The sequence below is a fragment of the Symphalangus syndactylus genome, chromosome 19 (genome assembly GCF_028878055.3).
Source record: "Symphalangus syndactylus isolate Jambi chromosome 19, NHGRI_mSymSyn1-v2.1_pri, whole genome shotgun sequence".
Lineage (NCBI taxonomy): Eukaryota > Metazoa > Chordata > Mammalia > Primates > Hylobatidae > Symphalangus > Symphalangus syndactylus.
The window spans coordinates 90,483,410-90,498,576 of NC_072434.2; the positions used below are offsets into that span (position 1 = coordinate 90,483,410).

Sequence of the window (15,167 nt, forward strand, 5' to 3'; positions counted from 1 at the left end):
AGAGCTGGTCTTCTTTGGTTAAGAAACAAAGGTCTTCTTGTGCAAAGGAAGAATTCAAAAGAGGAATTCTTAAGTAGATGGCTGATGCAGCCACATCTAAACATCCAAAATCTACCAAGCACCTACTACATAACTAAGCCCTGTGTCAGGAGCTGTGGAACAAGAAGAACCATTAAAACTTATCTCTGACCTCAAGAAGTTTATAGTTCAGGGAAGTGACTGACAATCATAATACAGAGGCATAAGGGCTATGCCAAAGAGGGTCACGGGTTACGCTATGAATACAGGTATCACATCAGAAAATTACCGTACTTAAAATCTCAGCAAAGAGATTATACCCTCACACAATTAATGTTATCAACATCCATCCAGTCTCTCAAGCTCACCCTCTTCAACAATCTTTGCTTTACTGAGTTCCGGGTGGACTACTTAAATATCATACAAATTGATTCTGACATCACAATCACTGCCTGCTTCCTAAAACTTGCCCTCCACCATCTATTATAAATGCTTTCCAATCAGTGTTCCCATTCTTCATTCTATTCACTGCTTATATACTAGAATATTTTCCTCAACCATGAATCTGACTTCACTCCCTTTCTTAAAAACCTCCTGTAGTTCCTGATGTGTACAGGATAAAGGTCAGACAACTTAGTATAGCCCAGCTCAGTCCAGCTAGCAAAGCAAATACTAGCTTTATTCCCTGCAAGCAACGTAAGACAAAGACAACCACACTAAACTCAGTATTAGCAGACCACCATCCTCCCTGAGGCCTCCACTGCTTTGCACACACTCTTCTCTTTCTCAGAAGGTCCTTTCCCCTTGTCCTGTTGATGCAGCCAATTCTTTCTCTTCCTTCTAGTGCACCATCTTCTGGGTAGTCTTCTTTGACGCTAGGTAGGGTTACATCTTTGCTCTGTGTCTCCATAACACTCTTTATATGCCATGAAACTGCATTCATTATATTGGTATAATTTTATTTGTCTTTTTTCTTCCTAGACTGTGAGCTCCTAGAGTTCAGGGACCATTTCTGAAACATCTTCCAGAACCTATCACAATGAATGACACAAAGAATATATTTGATAAAAATCTGATGAATGAACCACTCTAAATGCAACTCTAATAAAGAAAATTACTGCCTATTCAGTTGGAACTGTACCATGTTACAAACGTAAAGTTATGTATAGTCTGATAAAGAAATATTGTAATAGCCTTGGACACAGCTCACATACAATATTTTTTATAAATGGATTCCTTACCATTCAACTGTACCAGCTTACTAAAGGGTAGCCCTACAGCAGTCACTTTGCAGTTTGCAATTCATTTGAGGTTCGAAGCTAGCTCAAGGGAAAACAACATTAGTATTAACAAACTTATTTTTAAGCTTAAGGTCAGAATTTAAGGGAAAATAAATAAATATAGTATGTTCTAAGAATCCAAAGGAATTTTAAAAAATTGCCCCTTGCAGCTGTAATTTCTGTATGCATGAGAAAACCTTAATTGCTTGCTGGCTTCCAAGAAAGCCATTAACCTGCATTTAAAAATTCAGCTTTCATCAAGAACAACCTCACACATCCAGGTCTCATGGAAAAAGGAATAGAAGCCTCTGACCTACTTCTCAATTATTACCAAACTACTGATGATTGATCTCCTGGTCTCCAGGTTTGTTTGTTTTACTAAAATAAATTCCCTCTGGAGCTGCAGGTGCTTACCATGGGGCTGCGCAGGTGGAAAGCAGCCCAGTCTTACTATGAGGATGCCAGTTTGCCATCTGGGAACAAGGAGGAAGAAGCAGAGACCTGGACAAGACCTCACAGTGAGTGTCCTTTTTGGCGGCTCCCAGGAGTCCGCATCATATGTTATAGGAAGGCAGAATTATTTGAGATAAGGATAGGAGCTGACATAAGCAGTGCTAATACTGGTTAAAAGTTGGTGCTTCAGCTGCAGCCACAATAGATAATGTCTCTTCAGTTATATTTCCAAGCTATTTCTCATTTGGCAAAGTACACTTACATCAAAACTGGGAAACTCTCGGAAGTGGCAGGCCTTGGCAACAAGTGAATGGAAACTGTGAATTACAGTACATGCCACTGAGTAAGGGCTGTACATCTAGAAACCAGAAATCAGGTTCTGTCTTAGCTCAGCATCGAACTAGATGTGTGGTCTTAGACAAGTCATTTAACCATTGGGGATTCAGTCTCTTCATCTGTAAAGAGTTCATTTCTATGATCTCTTAAGTCCCTAAAATCCCCATTGTTAGGTCCAGGGTCAGGTTCCAGCCCATGCTGAGGCCCGAAGGGAGTGGGTGGATGAATGGCAGATAGCTGAAAGAACACTCAGGGGGCTACAGGTAGGTGAAATACAATTTTGTTCAGCAGCTCTCTTACACTGTGTGTCTCGGCTGCTTGCTCCAGCCACTCCCAAGCACAGATGCTCTGCTGGCTCTCTCTCCCATTGGGGTCAACAGCTTAACTCTTTCCCTCTGGGCGCAAGCAAGCTGAGCTGTGTCCTGGCTCCCTACTGCAAGACGACAGATCTGGCGCTCTCTTTCTTTGGGTGCAAGCATGCCTGTACAGTGTCACCAGGGCAATTAGACCTTTTATAGACAATAGTGGCGAAGAGTCAAGGGATGGCCCTCCCAAGTTATGGCTACCTAGCTGTGTTTACATTATACATGGAGTTGCGCGCCTGCGCTACAGACTCGCTGAGTCACCCAGGATGTTTACCTCGGCCTATCCTGCCTGGCTGCAGTGGAGCCATGTTCCTTATACCTACTAATTCAAAAGTACTGTAATTCCATTTTAAGGGTTCTAAACCATGAACATTAATATAATTTAGGATTTTAGATATTTCTCATTTAAACTTAGGAGCGAACTCTGCATTAAGACATTTCTCCTTTCATTGTCCGTAAGATAACTCACCAAATCCTTGTGCAAAGAGAAACAAATATAAAGTACATAGGAAATGACAGGTGAGCATTACCAAGGACCCTCACCCATGCATAACATCTTAGTATAGCATATATGTATAGTATATGACAGGAACATGCCATGGACTTTCATACCCTCTACAATAGTTCATTATAAGTTTCATCCCCCAAAGAAGGCAACTTACATACTTATGTTTTTCTAAATAGAATCCAGGTGCTTTCACCAGTGATGCTCTCCAAGGGATCCCATCATAGTAATCAGTCTTGCCAGTGCCAACTTCAGTTCTACGAGATTTAATGCCCTCTTATTTTGACTCAGGAATAAATTTTCTCAATGGCTACTCACATGGTCCAGCATAGCAGAAAAAAACGCCACACTGAGCAAGCAGTGGTCCTTTCCATGCTACACAAGCAAGAAATGCCTAAAAAGACAGACTTGAGTGCAGTCCAAAGAATCTTTTGCTTTGCCTTAACACTCTACTTCTGGATATCCTTGCTCAAAAAGAAGTCTACTCAAGGTGTGTATCTTTCCTCTTTATAAGCCCTTTGGCCTCAAGAAGACTGGTTTCATTCATGTGGTCATGTTTTTGCACAACTTAAGACTAAACTGTATGATCCTTCCTTCTGGGCTCCTACAAGGGCATGCCAAAGTCCCCTCAAATCACCAAAACAGTGTACATCCCCTTTGCATCCCATAGCAGTCTGCTAGTTTATGTAATACCACAATGACAGCTATTTGGAGTGGAACAGTGACAGTGCTTTTTCCCAGACTACTTCACCATGTGAGGTAAACGCTATAGGCAGCAATAGGTCTGCTCAGTCTATGGCTAATACAAGACTTTGCTTATGATAGACTTCAAGAGCTGCTTATTAGCCAGCTGTTAATTCATACAAACTGCACGGAAATTCATTCTGGAGCAATATTATTTGTTTAACATTATACTTAACCTTGAAAAGGTTAGTTTTCAATGGGGGATGATTATCCTGGATAGATGCATACCCCCTACAAACACGAAACTGGCAAGTTCACTAAAGATTTCTCAAGATCCACCAAGCTAGCAAAAGTTGCAACCAAATAATATTATATACTCTGCCCTTCAGAGCAACCTTCTTCATGCTAAAGTCTTTAATTCATAGAATGACTGACTTATTTTCAATAGAGTAAGGCTGTATTGCATATTGTAACTCTCTCCAAATCTATACGTATGAGCTAATTCTTCAAATGGCAAGATCAATTACCACACAGAAGGAGAAGCCATCCATTTTCTTGAAGCTGTCAAAATTCGAGCTGTCTCCCATAGGACTTTCACTGACAGTTATGAAAAAAATCAGTATCTGTCAATTTTGGAAGAAATTTAAAAGTGGTAAAATGTTCTTATAAATCTATGTTAAAACTTTGGTATAATTATTGTATATTTGGATTACTTTACTTGCTTTCCTCCAAATCATTTCTTTACTAAATTCCCCTAAATTAGCTTAATAATGAGGTTTTCTTCAGGAGAAATCTGTTAGTTATACACATAAATTGCTAACAAAAAAGTGATCAGAGCTAAGTGGATCCAATTTTTCCTCCTTCATATGCTATAATACCAGGCTACTGAAGAATTTATACCGTGAATAATGTGTATTTTGAAAACCCAAGCTTAGAATAGTAGTATTTTGTTTCACTATCAAAAGACAAAGCAAAAAAAACAAAAAATAGGCTACACTAATGTACTTTTAAAAATATACTTGGAAAAGAAAGGAAACTATTTCATTTAATGCTGTCTTATACAACAGAAATGCCAATATATTTTTACAGAAATAATTCAGCATCTTGAAGCGTAAGTAAAAACACTAATGAAGACCAAACTTTTTAGAGTTATTTCATACAAATAGAATAAATTTAGGCGGGGCATGGTGGCTCACGCCTGTAATCTCAGCACTTTGGGAGGCCGTGGCAGGCGGATCATGAGGCCAGGAGTTCGAGACCAGCCTGGCCAACATGGTGAAACCCTGTCTCTACTAAAAATACAAAAAAATTAGCTGGATATGGTGGCATGAGCCTGTAGTCCCAGCTACTCAGGAGGCTGTGGCAGGAGAATCGCTTGAACCCGGGAGGCGGAGCTTGCAGTGAGCAGAGATCGCGCCACTGCACTCCAGCCTGGGCAACAGAGCGAGACTCTGTCTCAAAAAATAAATAAATAAATAAAATAAATTTAATAAAAAGAGACTACCCATTGTTTCCGCTAGAACTGCTGCCAAGGGAAATACAACTTTTAAGGATCAAGGCTTAGAATTGCTTTTCGCTTATTAGAATAAAATCTATCAGCAATCTGAAGATATACATAAACAATCAGCAAATTCTAGTTAGACGGCTACAAACTAGGTAAATTACTAAAACGTGCCACATGAAGATAAAGTTAGCCTTGGTAAGAAGAAATGTTTAAAATAATTTTTGCTCTTATGTGTTTGCTGACAGATAAAATAGAGAACTTCATTTTCAGCAAGTAATGCAAGTATAAAAAGGCATCAATATAGTGCTGTGCTGCTTTTGTTAAAATGGTACAAGGAGGAAAAGAGAATATCTTCTAAAAGTCCTTGAATGGGAAAGCTGTAGTTTATCACACTATATTATCACTTTCTATTTACATAGCATTTGTTTCTCCCACAGACAGGGAGGTTCCTGTGGACAGAAACATCTGCTTCCTGCTTATCCTGTATCTCAGCATCTGAATGTTCATGACTAGAACACAGGCAGACTTTAGAAATAAATAAGTATCTCATACTCCTCGAATCTTTTAGAAAAAGAGTGTGGGTAACAATAAACGTTATCTGCTGAGAAATGACCACCTCACTTTACTCTTTTGCAGACTTCCCATTCTGTGCTGAGTCACCCTCAGTAGGCCTAAGTGTGGCCATCCCCTTAGCACTCCCTGTAAACCTATTTAGGAATCCACGAAAGACAGAGAAGACCAGCAGGCAGACTGGTGATGATATTGTGGGGAGGCTGTGCAGTTTTTCACAGTGAAGCCTACAACTTACATTTTCAGCACTAATAGAATCCCATTATCAGGAGGAGAGAAAAGCACTAATTTCAGATGGACTCTGACAGAGGACAGTTTTAAGAATTTACAGAGAGACACTTCAGTGACCAGCCAGGATGTAATAATGGAAATTGGATTTACCCTTCCATCCATGTGTAACACCAACATCCAGTGGTTTTCATGATACTGAACAAAAACAGCAATCACTGAGAGACTGGGAAATAAACAAAAGGACTGCCCCAATTTATTAAGAAAGTTTCCAGACTACAGCGAAGGTGGGTAGTGTGGAGTCCTGACAAGGTAAGTTAGCACCAACAAGGAAAAGGGCAGCCCCAGTTGGGGGAGAACAACTGTTCTGAGAGACAGCTAATCACAAACAACCTGCTATACAACATCCTGTTCCCAAATACCTTGCTCTGCATATATCCCAGCAGCACAATCCTCTCTGCACGTAACCCCTCCAGCATGGCCCTAGAAAACTTCCTTTCAGCCCCTGCCTCTTGGCAGACAGCCTCTTCTCTGCTGTGTGGGCCATTGCTTCCTTGCAACGTACTTTTCTGCTAATAAACTTGTTTTTGTCGTTGTTGTTGTTATTGCTGTTTTGAGATGGAGTCTCACTCTGTCGCCGGGCTGGAGTGCAGTGGTGTGATCTTGGCTTACTGTAACCTCTGCCTACCAGGTTCAAGCAATTCTTGTGCCTCAGCTTCCCGAGGAGCTTGGGATTACAGGCGTGTGCCACCATGCCTGGCTAATTTTTGTATTTTTAGTAGAGACAGGGTTTCACCATGTTGGCCAGGCTGGTCTCGATCTCTTGACCTCGTGATCTGCCCACCTCGGCCTCCCAAAGTGCTGGGATTACAGGCGTGAGCCACCGCACCTGGCCTAAACTTGGTTTTAACTCACATCTGTTTCAGTAAGTTATTTTACTTCCCATGAAGCCAGCCTTAGCCAGTCACACTCACAACAGGTAGAAGCCAGGTGGAGCCTGAAGGAGGCCTTGAGTTAAGGTGACAAAGTTGAGAGTACAGGGAGACCAAAAACATCTAGAGTTTACAGGACAGAATACCAGAGAAGAAAGAAGTGTACAGGGAGAGAACTCAACACATCTGCAGAAGGTCAACCTGAAATATTCCACGGAGTACTGATCAGCACATGCACATGGACACACTGCCTGAAGCTGGGACAGGACCAACTGAAAGAGTTAGAGGTAACAGTAGCAGGTGCTCAAATAAGACCAAGAATAGTGCCTGCTCCCACCAACCAAAGTAGAAAACCTCAAGGTTCAGAAGTATTGAAGAGAAGACCCAAAGAGCCTTGCCTCAGTGACTTGCCCTACACTAAACACTGCTCTGGTCCCACCTAAGAAAGGTTAAAAGCAAGACCCCTTCCCATGCACACGCTAAATAAAACTGTTTCCAAATAACTTCACTGTGTTACAGGGGGAAAAAAAGCTCAAGAATAATTTCAGGGATACAAAAATAGCTAGTACTCAAAAAGATAAAATAACAACACCTGGCATTCAGTCAAAAATTACAGCTTCAAGAGGACAAATACACGTGCAGAGAAAGAGCAGTTATGGTTTCACTGGATGGCAGTGCATTTTCACTGGACAGTTGCCCCCAGTGTCATAGATGAGGTCACAGATGACAGAAAAGAAAAACGTTTCTTGAAGAAATCAGACATTACTTTTATACAACTAGTGCTCATCAAATAACAACTACCATATAGAGAGAGAACGAGATGACTAGCATTGGAAAGAGATAAGAATAGATGAGCCACTAAGTACTTTCAATAAGAATTAATTGTAATCATGGCCGGGTGTGGTGGCTCACACCTGTAATCCCAGCACTTTGGGAGGCCAAGGCGGGCAGATCACCTGAGGTCAGGAGTTCGAGATCAGCCTGACCAACATGGTGAAACCCCATCTCTACTAAAAATACAAAAATTAGCTGGGCGTGGTGGCATGCGCCTGTAATCCCAAGCTACTCGGGAGGCTGAGGTACAAGAATCACTTGAACCTGGGAGGCAGAGGTTGCAGTGAGCCGAGATCACACCACTGCGCTCCAGCCTGGGCGACAAGAGCGAAACTCTGTCTAAAAAAGAAAAAAGAAAAAAAGAATTAACTGTAATCCTATACCTCAAGCACCCTGAGATGTACACACACACACACACACACACACACACACACACTTTCTGCTAACTACTGTACCATGCTATAAATCCTTACCAGTAGAGTACAACTAACACTTAACTTCTCACTTTGTAAATCACATTGAAGAGGTTTCTTTCACAGCTTATCTTATAAAATGGGGCTGTAACAAGTCAATAGATTAAATTTATCTAAATATAAAATACACATAATGGATTTGGAACAGAACTGCCACTGTATCTTCCCTAGCTCTCCTGCAGAGGAAGATACCATATAACTCAATGACTCCTTTTTTTAACTTGTAAGTCAGTGAAAAGAGGCACTAGTTTCCTGTTAACCACTAAACATTGTCCATTATCTTAAACATAGAATACATCAAAATACCGGATAGGTTTTCCGTGAGAAGCCCTCAGCTATGCTATCTTACTGTCCTGAATCACAGAAAAAGAAATATAGAATATTAATGAGAAATAGAACAGCTTTTATACATAGCACATATAACTAGTTAGCCAGGCCCATTAACATGACTTGGCCATCATTTACAGAAAAATAGTATTGCTTTAATTAATTACCACGTTTTCAAAGGTTAAGGGCATGAAACCAACCAGTCAGCTTAGACCTTGTTCCTTTCAACAAATGGGAAAATTTTCAAAGGCAATACTTTAAAAATAAAACAAAAAAATTAGACCACTAACTGACTCCAAAACCAAAATTCAGTCAAAAGGCATTAACTCCCCTTAATTTTAACAAGAAATGAAATGGTTTTCCTTAAAAACTCTTGCTCCAGTGGATAAATTATAAATATTAGAATGAACTGCAAAAACCCACTAGAGCATCTGCTTTTCTATAAACACACAGAATGTCTACTGGAAAACAAGCCCCACTGAAAGCTGTACTGAATTACAAATAATCCACTCTACACTTGCTTGTCAGATCTTAGAACAAAACATACAAATATATCCACTTCGCAATATCTGTATAAATGGACAAGTAGAAATCCGAATCATGTTATCTGAAAATGTTTTGCAATCATTTTTAGAATTTAATAAATACAGGACATGACTTTCCGCTTTCATTTCCTTGTAGTGTATTTACATGGCACAGCACCTTCCGTTAGAAGGAGCCAACACGGATGTGGGCTTTCTTGTTGGTTTCTCTACCGCCCCCTTCTGCTTCAACAAAACACAGCAGGCAGGCTACCCAGATGCCAAAAATACCTCAAAGCCAGGTTTTGCAGAATAAACAAATCCAGGATGACTGATTATCTCATTTTTTAAAAGCATTTTCATATTACAATTGAAATTATTTCATGTGCTTTCTGAAATCTGATCCAGGTGTCTGGTTATACAAACTCAGTAATGACAAGGCAAGGCTTCCCCCCACTCCTGACCCCAGTGCTCGCTCTCACGCTCTCTCTCTCTCGCTCTCTCTCGCTCTCACTTAAACTTAGAAACCCACTATGTAACACAGGCAGCCAGAAACTTCAAGAACCTTTTTTATTTCAAATTCCAGGGTACACGTGCAGGATGTGCAGGTTTGTTACATAGGTAAACGTGTGCCATGGTGGTTTGCTGCGCCTATCAACCCAAGAATCTTTTATAGTAAAAACATAACTACTTTAAAAACTTGGTTCTTTCATTTCCGAAAAACAGTAGAATAACATTATTTATTTGCACTGGTCAAATTACATATTCTTTCTGTGACAGAATTTCTTTCTGCTAGGAACTTAACAGCTAATAGTTACAATATCATGATCATCACACATAGTACAAATACTATAAGGTCCTAGGAGGCAAAGACCAATAACTGTGTAATGCTGATAACGAACTTTTAAAGGTAAGGGACTACACAAACAATAGTGATTCTGAAAATGCTCAGAATATATACTGAGCAAAATTCTCAGCAACGAGGTATATAAACCTTAAGTGCTAAATAATTTCACAAATAATTATTTTAAATACACACTAAAGGATAAATTTAAGGTAAAAACAGTAGCTGACTTTTAGTTTATTTTTCCAGAATTCAAATGTTAGGCCAAAAAAAGTCAAAGCAGAAAACATCATAAATGATACCTTTACGGTTATTCAAAGAATGGGAAATATTTTTAAAGGTGAGATTTTTCCAAGCAGAAAGTGCACCAAATACTGAAATCACAGAAGACAGAACTCAACTCCATTCCTCACCTCAAATGCACTGAAGACCCTTAGAGACACCCTAGAAGCCTCCATTAAATCCCATCAGGAAGTTGCATGTGCAGGTATCACGTGCAATATGGTGCACCTGCACCCCAATGATCCAAGTGCCTCAAGCTAGAACCATCACTGACGCTTACTCAAGAATGTCAGCAATGGGAAACATTAAACACACAAACTGTGGAGTGCTCGTTTCTGCTGGTTTCATACCCTTTCCAACAAATCCTCCATGCTCTGCCAGGGAAATCTTTGTAAATCAACATCTGATGAGACACCTCCAGGTGATGGAAAATGCCAGCTAGTCTGAAATACCCATTCTCCCTTCTTCCTTCAGACTCCCAATTTTTTTTTTAAAATGTGTGCTAAAGAGAAGTGTTGTATGAAACTTCAGCAGAACTTAAACTTAAAAGGTATGAGGCATGTGCTCTTTTTGGCTCTTCTGCCTTTCTTTCTCAATGCAGGGGTAATGGCTGGAGCTCCAGCAGCCACCTTGAACCGTGCAGGACCTTAAGGATGAAAGTCAGGTGCAGCACAACCAAAAGAAAGATTGACATCTGAGGACCTTTTAAAGATGCTTCTCCAGACCTGGAATACTTCCCTCTAGATGTCATTTATTTTTATTTTTAATTTTAATTTTATTATTTTATTTTTTTAGAGACAAGGTTTCACTCTGTTGCCCAGGCTAGAGTGCAGTAGCACAATCATAGCTCACTGCAGCCTCAAAATGCACGGCTAAAGCCATCCTCTCGCCTCAGCTTTTCAAGCAGCTAAGACTACAAATGCATGCCACCATGCTTGGCTAAATTTTTTTTTATTTTTGGAAGTTGGTCTCAAACTCCTGGCCTCAAGCTATCCTTCCACCTTGGCCTCCTAAAGTGCTGGGATTACAGGCATGAGCCACCATACCCAGCCTAGACTTCTCTTATATAAGAGTATAAACTGTTGTATCTTTCCACCACTGTAGTTGGGTCCCTGTCTTGTAGCTAAGTCCAAGCTGTAACTAAAATACTCCCTCCTTTTTTTCTTTTTTGAGATGGAATCTCACTCTACTGCCCAGGCTGGAGTGTAGTGGCATGATCTCCGCTCACTGCAACCTCCACCTCCAGGGTTCAAGCGATTCTCCTGCCTCAGCCTCCTGGGTAGCTGAGACTACAGGCATGTGCCACCATGTCTGGCTGATTTTTATATTTTTAGCAGAGACGGGATTTCACCATGTTGGCCAGGCTGATCTCGGACTCCTGACCTCAGGTGGTCCATCCACCTCTGCCTCCCAAAGTGCTGCCATTACAGGCACGAGCCACCACAGCTGGCCTAAAACACTCACTCTTGAACAACTCTCTATCACCTATCAGAAGTTCTAAGCCCTGCTGCTGCCAATTTCATCTCCTGCCATGTACGACATACACTATTTTTCTTAAGAATTCTATTCTCTATGTAGGAGAGGAAAATGTTTCTTTTCTTACCCATCAGTTCATGGCTGAGATCCCTATAACAAAAGACAGACTGACAAGAGAATAGCGCATACATTTATTTTAACGTAGGTTTTAAGTGACCCAGGAGCCTTGAGAAGTGAAGACCCGAAGAGCAGGGAAACTGGTGTATTGTTATGCTTAGGGTTCATGAAGACCAGACAGTTACGGGGAAGCGAGATTGGACAATGGGAACATGACCTAATGGTAATAAATTGGGGAACACTTAGCAACACCTGTTTGTTCACATTCTTCTTGGTAGCTCTCTGTCTTTGAGGATAAGGATGGTCTCTTCTCCAGGTATAGAGAGTATGCCTCTGGAATGAAGGATTTATAACTTGCTTCAGGAGATAAGGATGAGTAGAAGATAAGCGCAACCTTCTTGCTTCTGCTGTTTGTTCTAATGCCATATTTTGGGGTAGCATGTCCTGAACCCCATCACTTACCATGCTCCAAATTTTCATCGATGACGGGTTTCACTGCCTGAAACCAGACCTTAATCCACCCTCTACTGACCTACTAAATTCCTAGACCCCTTCCTAAACTCAAGGGTCGCTTCCTGTGTAGTCTTGGCTGGGCCTCTCTTCCCCAGCCCTACTGAGGCTCTCCTCGTCAGTCTCCCCCCTCCCTCCACAGCATCCCATCCACAGCTTCTGCTTGTTGGATTCCTAAACATCTGTATATGTCTTCTACAAATCAATGGGCTCTTGAGTGTAGGGAGTATGTTGTGTCCAGTTCTATATCTTTAGCACTTGGCATAATGTGTGGCTCATAATGGCATTGGCTAGAGGGCCAATATTTTGATTTATAAATAATGGGTCACAGGCCAGCCAAACTTGAATGTGATTTATTCTGTGAAATCATCTCCAACCCAACCATCCCTCCTGTGTGCGTCCAGACACTCTGTACAGACCACTGAATAATGTATTTGGGGTTAGTTATGTACACATCTGTCTTTCCTGCTAGGCTGTGAGATCCAGAAGGGCAGGGACCACCTATCACACAAGTTGGTACCCCCACCTCTGAGCACTGTGCCTGGCTTACACCACCTGCTCAATCAATATTTTCTCAGTGTTGACAAAAATGACTACATGAAGGATGGCTTTCTTTAATCTCATGTTCATTCCACATTGCTACAGTGGGGATACAAAAACGAATAAAACACACTTCTTGGTTTGAGAAGGATACAGGCTAAGAATATCAGAAAATATGAATACAGCTTTTAAGACAGAATATCATGTTGTGTCTGCAATCTCTAGCCCCTAATATGTACTAAACTTTAAATATTTTGTGATATAAAGACAAAACAAAAGTAATATTTTACTAGGACATTATCCTAATACATAATTTCTCTTGCTCTATGAATATTTTTTTAAGCCACCCAGTAAATGTGTAGCAATAAAGAACCATTTGGAAGTTATTCACTGTCTTGCAGACTGAGTCAGATCATGGCTAACTGATGGTCCTCTCTCATGTTTCGTTTTGTTTTGCGTTTAGGGTTATTTCTTTTTCTTTACTTTTCACCATTACTATGAATTTTGAAATTCCTTCCATTTTGAAAAAAAAAAAAAAAGCTTTCCTAATTATTGTTCATTATAACTATAATCTTTTAAAAATGAAAGAGTCCAAAATTCATCTAAATGTCTGTTACAATGAACAGAAGTTGACTTAAGATACAGTGTAGTTTTTAGTCTACATATTTAATTTTCAGTGTACTCCCAGAGAAATAACAGTGTTGATTATCTCTCTTTCATGTCCTAAAATTAATAGCAGCTCATACCGAACCCATCTAATGGAAGGATAAAGACTTGCCCTTCAGGGCAGTAACTACAAAATGACTGTTGCAGGAAGTAGGAAGAACATATGCTGGAAACTGGTTCTGAAATGAGTAATCATTGATGTCATTACAGGGAAAAGAGTACAGTGTTAATGACAGAAACTGGGAATATCATCCATGACAAGAGCATCACAATATAGCAAAGGGATTACTACAGAGTTCTAATCAAATAAAATACCACAAGATAATTAAACTTCCCATGTTCAGAATGAAACTTCAGTTAATACAACACCTACATCCTCTGGAGTGGTATTCAAAAATAGTTCAATTTTAAAGGAAAAACTCTCATTCTCCAAAATTTCAAAAATAAATATCCCTTGCAGAATGAACGGGAAGAAAAGACTAATTTTAAAAAAAAAAAGAATCTCCAATATTCTTTGGAGATAAGTAGACACACTTATAAAGAATGCAGGGCCAGGAATGGTAGCTCATGCCTGTAATCTCAGCACTTTGGGAGGCAGAGGCAGGAGAATCTCTTGAGGCCAGGAGTTCGAGACCAGCCTGAGCAACATGGCAAGATCCCATCTCTACAAAAAATTTAATAAATTAGCCAGGAATGGTGATGCACACTTGTAGTCCCAGCTACTCAAGAGGCAGGGGCAGGAGGATCACCTGAGCCCAGGTGTTTGAGGCTGCAGTGTGCCAAGAGCCAAGGTCGCACCACTGCACTCCAGCCTAAGCAACAAAGAGAGTGCTGTTTCTCAAACACACAGAGTCACACACCCTTAAGAAGGTGTATTCATATATGACAGAACTAAGAATTCTGAAAACTACTACTTGCTACCATATGACAAATTACCAAGGCTCTGAACATCTGTCATTTATTTCAAAAATGGTTCACTAAATATTAATCCTATTACATGCTAATGAAATATCACTAGTTGCCAAGTAATTATCAAAAATGCACCAACTAATTAAAGACCAAATCACGTACTTGACTAAAGGACACGTTTCACTTAACTCTTAGCTGAACGCTTTCATTGAACTCTGGATTGCTCAGTAACCAAATGTAAGACGACATTGTTTATGGTGACCAGGCCAAACTCAGCTGATGTCCTAACCAAGGACACCAAACAAACATGCCCCTGCTCTCCAGGACTAATTTCACATCTGCACGGAAAAACACAATGAAGGGCATAGCCATGATTAACTTCAGGCAAATCAAATGACTCCCAAAAGAGGCCAATTTTAAATCTATGGATCACAGAGCTTCTTCGTAGGAAGTTTCTGTCAAGGGAAAACATACTTTGAGATTTTTGGTTTTACTTTGATTTCCATGAAACACTATAATACCCAGTGGAGTGCAGTTAAAGAGAAAAATTAAGAGGAGATTACTGACTGTCCTTTACAATGTATTATCCCTCTTTTACCTTGTTCTCTCACTGAAAATTGAGTAACAATTACAAAGTTCAAAATCACAGAAATCTGACATTTAGAAGTACCAGAACACCTTTCAAATAACGAGCTGAATATGTTCAAAGCAATCCAAAATTAAAGAGAACTTCAAGGTGCAAGCAGTTGATAATCTAAACAGAAGAGCTATCTGATGCAACAGCCTACATCAT

The 15,167-nt window shown here is 40.2% G+C and overlaps 1 protein-coding gene and 2 long non-coding RNA genes across 4 annotated transcripts in view; 1 reads left to right on the plus strand and 2 right to left on the minus strand.

The window, feature by feature from the left end:
- The window catches only part of SMYD3 (SET and MYND domain containing 3), a 745,729-nt gene that overhangs the window by 347,407 nt on the left and 383,155 nt on the right, over window positions 1-15,167 (minus strand). The gene's annotated exons all lie outside the window — the stretch shown is intronic.
- LOC134731920 (uncharacterized) overlaps window positions 1-15,167 on the minus strand; it is a 73,483-nt gene that overhangs the window by 16,962 nt on the left and 41,354 nt on the right. Inside the window, exon 2 of the long non-coding RNA XR_010114647.1 lies at window positions 1-15,167. This exon is cut by the window's right edge and continues 34,315 nt beyond it. This is a non-coding gene — a long non-coding RNA (uncharacterized lncRNA).
- Window positions 534-5,760, plus strand: LOC134731927 (uncharacterized). The gene is made up of 4 exons (XR_010114654.1): window positions 534-641; window positions 1,705-1,816; window positions 3,249-3,447; window positions 5,583-5,760. It is a non-coding gene; the product is annotated as an uncharacterized lncRNA (long non-coding RNA).